The sequence below is a fragment of the Eulemur rufifrons genome, chromosome 10, assembly GCF_041146395.1.
Source record: "Eulemur rufifrons isolate Redbay chromosome 10, OSU_ERuf_1, whole genome shotgun sequence".
In the NCBI taxonomy this organism is placed as follows: Eukaryota; Metazoa; Chordata; class Mammalia; order Primates; family Lemuridae; genus Eulemur; species Eulemur rufifrons.
Genome location: NC_090992.1, coordinates 36,478,187 through 36,487,899, shown reverse-complemented (window position 1 = coordinate 36,487,899; position 9,713 = coordinate 36,478,187).

The following is a 9,713-nucleotide window of genomic DNA, read 5'->3' as shown; positions in this document are numbered from 1 at the left end:
TAGCTTTCCTGAGCCTCATAAGAAGGTGCCCATTCGCCTCACTGCCCACCTCTGCTCCTTCTCTCTGTGTGCCTCTCCCCTGAAATACTGACGTTCCCAAATCCCTCTATGGAGAAAACAGTCACAGACGCATCTGTGGCTTGTGTTTTTCCCAGTCATGTCCTCAACCTTTGGTGTAACAAACCTCCACGGATTGAGATGTTTGCCTCAGTCACTTACTCTGGGTTGTCAGTACACGGGCTCCAGAAGCTTGGGGACCGGAAGTGCAGGGAGGGGCTGCGATCCCCCAGAGGGCTGTGTGCAGCTGCTCTGAGTCTGTGTAGCCAGTTACCTCCTCCTGCAAGGTGGATAACTGAGGAATGAGCATCCTTCCCGACTTGCAGAGAGGTGGTGATTGACAAAGGATTGCAATAACCAACCCGTCCCATCTGGAGCAACCAAAAGATGCTGCTCAGCCACCCAGGCAGCAGGGGCCAATGGCGAGCCCTGAGGATGAAAGGCTAGGAGCATCAGAACAGGTGAGGTCACGTGGAATGGGGAGGAGGTGACAGGCAGGACTCCAACCCTGAGGGAGCCCTTGAGGTGCTTTGCCTCTGGTCAGCACACACAGCTGGCTTCATAAACACCTATCTGAGAGTCTCTGCCTTTTAATAGGTGAGTTGGAGACATTAACATTTACTGTAGTTATTGGTCTATTTGGACCTATTCAGCCATCTTACTTTGTATTTTCAATTAATCATGACTTCATTTTGTTTCATTTTTAAATTCATTAAGTTGTCTTTGTTCCATTTTTTTCCCTCTGAACTTTATCAAGGCTGTAGAATCAGTCTCCTTCCCACCTCTAGCCCATCGGTATTTTGTAAAAAGGCAAAATACCCAAAGAGGCCACTGTGAGCATTATCTGGAGTGTATCCTGGAAATAGTCTATACATATTCCAGCACCTTATTCTGCACATTCCTTCGGATTTTTACACCACTGGGAACATCCCATGTTCAGTGTTCTATGCCTGGCTTTGGACACTTTGTCCTGAGGGTCACCCCCATCAGTCCATAGAGGGCCTCCCCAACCCCATTCAAGGCGGCAGAGGTTCCACAGAAGGGATTTTCCATAGTTGCTCTGAGCACGTGAGTGAGTTTATCTGTGGAATAAATTCCTAAAATTGGCACTGGCAATTCCAACTGACAACTGGGTGTGGGCATTTGAAATCCAGTTCCAGACTGTCCAGTTGTTCCATGAGGAGCTTGTGCTCACTGTCACCCCAGCGATGTCTGAGGGTTAGTTTTTATTCTCCCACATCCCCACCAAACAGGTGAGGACCACCTTCCTTCGAGAACCAGCAGGATGAAGAGGCTCAGGAGCCAGACGGAGCTCCAAAGAGGGCTGGGGAGTCAGGGAGGGCTGCTGGGGGCAGGTGCCAGTGAACTGGGTCTTGTAGGATGACTAGGAGTTTGCTAGGGAGTGTGGGGAGCAGGTGTCTGGGAGAAGGAGCAGCACGTACAAAACTGCAAAGGGGTGAGAGCACACGGTGAGAGCACACGGTGTGTCCAAGCAAGAAAGTTTAGGAAGTGGACAGGAGGGAACACGATGCCCAGTGACGAAGGGCAGTGTCAGGTGGGCCCTGCCCCCTTTCTTCTGGCTGCCCTCTGTGATAGGGTGTGAAGGTCGCTGTCACTGCAGGATGAGGTTTCGAGGAACAATCAATAAACCACCGGAAGTGGGGCAGGGTGGGGTTAGCAACACGCCCCGGGCCTAGAGTTCAGGGTCACGACCCCATCCTGCCCCTAATGTACTGAATGACCTTGGGCGAGTCACGCCCCTCTCCAGTCTCAGGTTCCTCAGAGGGCGTCCTACACCCCACACCCCTGTGTGTCGGAGGGGCCCCGGTGCCGGGTTAGGGGGAGACGGCGGCACCAAGCGGGGGCGTAGCAGGCACTCATTGTCCTGGGATTGGGGGTCTCCAGCTCTCACCTCGCTCATCTTGTCTTGCTACCCACCTTTGGGGTCCTCCGCTTTCTGCCCATGCCTGTCACGACGTCGTGGGTCTGTGTTCTACATCGTGACTCCATGTCCCGGCACTGGCGTCAGTTTCGGCAAGGCTGCTGCTCCTTGAGGCGGATGGGGCAGAGCGCCATGGCCCCGTGTCCTGGGGGCAGGTGAACACGGCCACGTCGGCACCTAATGTCAGCAGCAACAGACGGCATCTGACAGTGGCATGGAGGGACAACTGCAGCTGGGGGACTGGTTCCTGCCTAGCCGAGAGGCTGGCTCTACGCTGCCTCCAAGGATCAGGGCAGGCTGGGGCATCCCTCATCCCTCCATCTTCCCGGTTTCAAGCCAGGCAGGGGAGTGGGGACACCTGCAGGAGGTGACAGATGTGCCCTTGACATGTGAGTCATCCCTTCCTGAGCCCCTGTGTCTCCTATCAAAGGCAGAGTCTATTTCTCTCCCTTTGAACCTGGCTGGCCTCTCCATTGCTTGGACCAACAGAATGTGGCAGAAGAGACACTGGGCACGTTCTGTGCCTGGGTCTTCAGAAGCCCCTGGCCCCGACTCCCACAGCACCTAGGAGCAGACGACTGAGTGAGTGCCAGGATTGTTCCAGAGCCCCCAGCATCAGGGGCTCCTGTCACACCTATGAAGGGAAGGCAGGAAGGGGTCAGTCTAAGGGGAGGCAGCCACCATTCACCCGGGGACAACTGCACCCAGGCGGGACCTGTCCAAGAGAAGCCCCAAATCTAAATTCTTTGTATGAAATCTCCTGCCCTTAAAATGTTGGCAACTGGTACTCGTTGTTTGAAACCACTGCCTGTCCTGGGCTGGGACAGCCAGCTGCCCTGTTTGCAACCTTTGCCCTGGGGTCCAGTTCAGTCTTGGGGACAGAGAACCATGTCTCCACCATGTCCCTTGCACTGGTTCACACATCTATTCCTTCAGCAAGGACCCAGTGATTTGTGGCTTCTCTTGGCTGGAGGTTGCAGAAGGCCACTCAGGGGACAGCCCAGCAAGATTTCCCTGGGCAGTTGTGTCCTGGGCCCCAACCCAGCGCGGGGCTCCTGGCGGAGTCTTTACATCCATCCCCACCCCCACCCCATCATTCTACTCCATAGGGGCCCTGACAGGGACACTGGAAGAAGAATGGTCACTGTTCTTTTTTTTTTTTTTTTTTTTTTTTTTTTTGAGACAGAGTCTCACTCTGTTGCCCAGGCTAGAGTGAGTGCCGTGGCGTTAGCCTAGCTCACAGCAACCTCAAACTCCTGGGCTCAAGCAATCCTCCTGTCTCAGCCTCCCGAGTAGCTGGGACTACAGGCATGCACCACCATGCCCGGCTAATTTTTTCTATATATATTTTTTTAGCTGTCCATGTAATTTCTTTCTATTTTTAGTAGAGATGGGGTCTCCCTCTTGCTCAGGCTGGTCTCGAACTCCTGAGCTCAAACGATCCGCCCACCTCGGCCTCCCAGAGTGCTAGGATTACAGGCGTGAGCCACCGCGCCCGGCCTACTGTTCTTAATTTGAGCCACTCTAGTTGGGATGTAGTCCCATCTCATTGTGGTGTTTTTCCTTTTATCAGTTTTATTGCGATATAGTTAATGCGCCAAACAACCCAACATTTTAAAGCACCAACCAGTGATGTTTATAACATTTGCAGATACATGCAACCATCAGCACAATCAATTTCACACCATTTTCACTGCCCCATAAAGAAATATCCACCCTCCAATCCCACCGCCTTCCTCTCCCCTAGACCCCCCAGTCCTAGGCCACCGCTAATCTGCTTTATGCCTCTATGGGTTTGCCCGGTCTGGACATTTCATAGAAAAGAAACCACACAATATGCGGCCCTTTGGGACCTGCTCCTTCCACTTAGCATCATGTTTTCAAAATTCATAACGTTTTCAATTCTCTTGGGCATACACCTGGGAATGGAATTGCTGGGTCGTGTGGTTTAAATGTTTGAGAAGCTGCCAGACTATTTTCCAAAGCAGCTGCACCATTTTACATTCCTGGCAGCACTGTTTGTGGGTCCCAATTTTTCTGCAACCTCATCAACACCTGTTAGTGTCTATAGTTTTTATTCTAAACAACCTAGTGGGCTTAAGTGGTATCTGGTGGTTCTGATTTGCATTTCTCTGCTGGCTAATGATGTTGAACATCCTTCCGTGTGCTTATTATATCTTCTTCAGACAAATGTCTATGCATATCCTTTGCACATATTTAAACTGTGTTGTCTTTTTTTCTTATTGAATTGTAAAGTTCTTTATATATTCTAGATACAAGCCTCTAATCAGATATATGATTAGCAAAAGTGTTCTCCCATTCGGTGGGTTGTTTTTTAACTTTCTCTACTGAAGTCCTTCAAAGCATAAAAGTTTTTAATTTCCAGTGATGTCTAGTTTATCTAGTTTTTCTTTGTTGTTTGTGCTTTTGGTGTTGTATCTAAATCACTGTGGTTTCAATTTGCATTTCCCTAATGACTAATGATGTTGAGCTTGTTTTTATGTGCTTATTTGGCACTTGTATATCTTCTTTGGTAAAATGTCTGTTAAAAACTTTTGCCCATTTTTAATTGGGTTGTTTTTCTTGTTTTTATTGAGTTATAAAAGTTCCTCATATATTCTACATATAAGTTTTTTGTCAGATATATAGTTTGCAAATATTTTCTATCAGATTATGATTTACCTCTTCATTTTCTTTTCTTTCTTTTTTTTTTTTTTTTTGAGACAGAGTCTCACTCTGTTGCCCAGGCTAGAGTGAGTGCCGTGGCGTTAGCCTAGCTCACAGCAACCTCAAACTCCTGAGCTCAAGGGATCCTCCTGTCTCAGCCTCCCGAGTAGCTGGGATTACAGGCATGCACCACCATGCCCGGCTAATTTTTTCTATATATATTTTTAGCTGTCCATATAATTTCTTTCTATTTTTAGTAGAGATGGGGTCTCGCTCTTGCTCAGGCTGGTCTCGAACTCCTGAGCTCAAACGATCCGCCCACCTCGGCCTCCCAGAGTGCTAGGATTACAGGCGTGAGCCACCGCGCCCGGCCTTCATTTTCTTAATAGCTTCTTTTGAAGAGCAAGTTTTTAATTGTGATGAAGTCCAATTTGTTGATTTTTTTTTCATTGAGCGTTCATGCTTTTGGTGTCACATTTAAGAAATCTTTGTCAAACTCAAGACCATTAAGAATTTTTTTCTAGAAGTTTTATATATTTAGCTCCTTCATTGGGTTTATGATATAGTCCAAGTTAATGTTATAGATGCTATGATGTATGGGTGGAGGTTCATTCTTTGGCATATAGATATCCAAGTGTCCCAGCAACATTTGCCGAGAGACTATCCTGTCCCACATTGAGTTACCTTGGCATCTTTGTAAAAAATTTATTGAATCAATTGAGTATATATGTGTGAGTCTACTTTTAGACTCTCATCCATTCTATTAATTTGTGTGTGTGCCTCTCTTTATTCCAGTACCACTTGTTTTGATTACTCTTGCTTTATAATAAGTCTTAAAATCTGGTAGTGTAAATCTTTCAACTTTGTTTTTCTTTTTGGAGATGTGAGCGGGACAGTTCGTATCGGATGGGGCTCCCTGACTGTTGTATCCCAGGCCCCTGACCATTGAACACCAGAGAATCCTCAGTCATTGTGATGACCAAAGGTGTCCCCCAGCAGATTTCCAAATATCCTGGTCAGGGACAATATCACCTCCCAAAGAGCATTTCTTCCTCAAAGGAACAAGAATCAGAGGAGTATCAGCAGTACCAGGTGTAGACGAAATGGAGCAAACTCTTCCAATTTCTGAGGAAACTGATTTTTAGCCTAGAATTCTATACCCAGCCAAACTATCAATCAAATGTGAGGGCAAAGTAAATACTTTCAGAGACACAAGAACTCAAAGCCCTAACCACAGGCTATCTCAGGGAAAACTGTTTGAAGATGTACACTGCAAAATAGAACATGAATCCAGGAAATAGAATACACAGGATCCAAAGAACAGCAGACCCAATCCAGAAATATAATGCCAAGAAGTCCCCGATGATATCTGTGTAGCAGGCCCAGGAAGCAGCCAGCCTGAATTACAGCAGTGAGTCGGAGAGCCCTCAGAGGAAGGTTTTTAAGGAGAAAAATGAATTTTCTACAGCAAATGGTAACATTAAAAAGATTGATAATCTCACTGAGAAGCTGAATGTGGATAACAATAGTAACAATTAATAAATGATTATACATAAAATGCTTCCCCTTTTCCTGTCTCCTCCTCCCAATTCTTGTTACCTTTATTTTTTTTTGATTGCATGCTTACATCTTCTTTTCTGTAGTTCAATTCAAATTACTTGGCCTTGAATTTATCATATGGGAAGAGCCAGTTATTGGTTTTTCAGATTTCAGAATCTATCTGTATACAAAGCAGGGAGACCTTAACTAGAGTTAACAGACTGGCATGTACATCCTATAAATCCTAACAAGGTGAAAGTAGTGGTACAGGGACAGGACAGGAGGGTAAGGAGAGTGTCCTGGGTCACCTCCCAGGCAGACATTTGGGATGGAGGTTTGTGTGGTGGAGGTTTTCTGGGGAAAGCTCTTGGGCCCTGCACAGCAAGGGAGAAAGGAGGCAGGATTGGCAGAGGGAAAGTCTGGGGCAAGGTGCAAACCCAATAGAGCTGATCCCATGGGAAGTTTTGGAGCTGGGATGACCCTGATGAATTGCCCAAATTGAGGCAAGGGGGCTGGGCTATTGTCTTCCTGCATGGACCAGTCACTGGAATAGGGCGGCCCTTGGAAGGAAACATAACCTTACAGATTCCAAGGCAGATTCTACCGGCACAGGACAATTTCCCAAGAGAGTATGAGCTGTGAGCCACCAGATGCCAACATGCCCAGCCACTGAGGGATGAGGGCCCCATCTTGAAGTGGGAATCTGGGCAGTGAACACAGCATCCGCTACAGTTGTGCTCCTGGGAGTCTAGAAGTTCCAAGTCTTTTATCTTACATCGTGGGAGTTTAGACAAGAGGCAGTGTCTATACTAGATGGCCTCAATTTGTTTTGAGTGCTTTGTTTGTCAGCCACGTTAAAACACCTGCTTTGCCCCTACCTGTCTGATCTGCTGCCCTGCTCTGCTTGTCACTGGTCCTGTGTCAAGGGTGTATGTGAGGAGATGGAAGAGATACTTGGGTGGCCAAGGGTCCAGAGTCCAGTCCCGAGTCCAGAAGGGAGGTAGTTCACTGCACGTGGGGTGCTGCGGTAGGGGACAGACCCAGGGAGGCTGCAGGGTGTGACCACAGAGCTCGTAGAAAGGGGCAGCAGGCAGGTCATGCTGGATCATCTTCCCAAGTCAGGCCTGCCTGGCAGGAGTGTGCAGGCACTGGGCCTTCCTGGTTTAGGGAGTGCTGAGGAGGCTGGCACTCTCCAGCACGCAGCAGAACACGGCTGTGAGTAGTGACTTCTGCTGCAGGACGCTGTCCCAGCTCTCAACTTTCTTTGATCCAAAGGCAAAGCTTTTCTGCTGATGTATTATTATCACTATCGGGTTCATGTTGGATCTCAGACAGGTCTAGAACTTGTCAGGCACTGCTGCAACACCCTGTGCCTTGCCTCACTGCTCATCCTGTACAGGCTTGTGATGGCAGGCTGTGCCCTTGTCCCAGCTCCACCCACGGTCACTGAGGTCACACTCAGAGCTTGAAATTGGCCACGGCGGGAGTATTTACACCATGGAAATTGGCAAATGCTACAAATGTTGCCTTTTTTCTGATTGTCAATTGCTTGCCAGCATCTCACTGCACTTCGCTGGGACTAGCCTCATGATTTGGGGGGCCCGGTGTAAAATGCTGTGCCCCTTGTTCAAAAATTAAGACTTCCAAGGCAGCAAAAGCAGAGCATTAAGTCAAGTGTGGGCCCTCCTGAGCTTGGGGCCCTGTGGGATAGCCCCATCCCATGCCTGCTTGTCCCCTGGCTCACTTTCGGCCTCCATGGGAGAACTCCAAGAGAGAAGGGGCCTGTCTGTCCTGCTCAGTGTCCCCAGGGCCTGGCCACAGTCCATGCTCAATAACATTAGCTAAATGAGTGGCCGGCTGATGCTCTTTGAGGAAGTGGACTCCCTTCTCTGATGGGGACAGGCTCTGCTCCTTTCCTGGAGAGTGAGCAGGTTAGAATGGCGTACTTGGCCTCATTGCTGGTGGCAGACTCTCTGGTAACCACCAGCTCTGGGGATTTGGCTGTAACTGGAACACCCCAGAGTGCCAGGGATGGAGGTTAATGAGTAAGGCAGAGGCAGAGGCCAAGCCTGAGGGTGCTGCCTCCTCTCCCCCTCCTGCTGCCTAAGGTGCAGGAGCCCAGTCTTGGGAGCTGCAAGGAGCAGAGAAGTGGCTCATGCACACCACTCACTGGTATTCGCCACTGATGCCCTGAGGACCCTGCCTCACTCAGGGGGCCTGGGGCAGGTCCAGAGGGACAGGGTCCTGCCCAGTCCTCAGGTGGAGTGTAGCTCCCTGGGGGTGCCCATACCACCCTGTCTGCCTGTTGCCATCTTCCGCCCTGGTCAGGCCTGAAAGCTCCTGAGAGGCAGGGCTGGGCCTCGTCCTGCCGGGGTCTCCCGGGCTACTCAGGCCTGGCAGACACCAGTGCTTTGTCTGCCGAGGGGCCAAATGGAAAGTCTCCGCAAGGAGGCAGCACGGACAGGGGCATGTGAGGTCAGCTTCAATCTGGAGCTGCTGGGAAGGGCAGTCTGGGGCACCACATGGGCACTGGGCATAGGAGGGGAGCCCAGCTGCCCCCTCTCCCCCCCCATCAGCTTCACCTGCCTTGATCCTTACCGACACGTGCCAGGATTCAGCGTCACATTCTCTTCCCTCCCAAACACTGGCCGAGACCTGTGTGTGACGCCACAGGCAGGTCTCCCATAAGGGCGAGAGAAGCCTGGGCTACATACATCCCTTTCTGGGAAGCTCCTGGTATATTACAAAATGAGGAAATATTAGGCTAGGGTTGCAAAGACGTTGGTGTATTTTAAATGTATAAACTGAAATGACTGCTTTTTACATATACAAACAGGATGCTATACAATGGTGCTCTTCACAAGATAATTACAGGATTTATAAAGATGATATGAATTTCTAAAGCACAACAAGTAGTCTAGTAATGAGGGCCAAGTCTAAAGCTGTGATAAGAGTTGTCATTCTGGGTGGTGTGTGTATGACCTCATCCTGATACAACAGTCCTTGGCGAATTTGAGGATCTCAATAAATAACCCCACCACCACTCTCTCCCTCCCCATAGGCCCTGCCCAGGGGACACCCAAGGAGGGCTTAGGGCCCTGGAGGGTCTGAGGTGTCTCCATGCGGGCTCACCCTCTCCTGGAGGTGGAGGGATATCACCAAACATAGGTATGGAATACCAAGTGTCAGTGAAGCCAGTGTGACAAAGACAATGCCATGAAAATGTAAATAACTAAGTTTCAGAAACTTATGAGATGTGGCTAAAGCTTCACCTAGAGGTAAATTTATAGCCTTTAATGCATTTGCTAGAAAGCAAGAAACAATGGAAATAACCCAACTCTTTAAGTCAAAAAGATAGAAAAAATAAGTTTAGCTTCAGAGAAATTTGGAGTATGAAAATTATAAAGATTTTTAAAAATCAAGAAATAGAAAGCATGGCTGAGGAGACTGAGGCCCTAAAGGTGAAACAAATAGATGCAGGGCTCAGCGCCGGCGTGGAGCCGGGGCT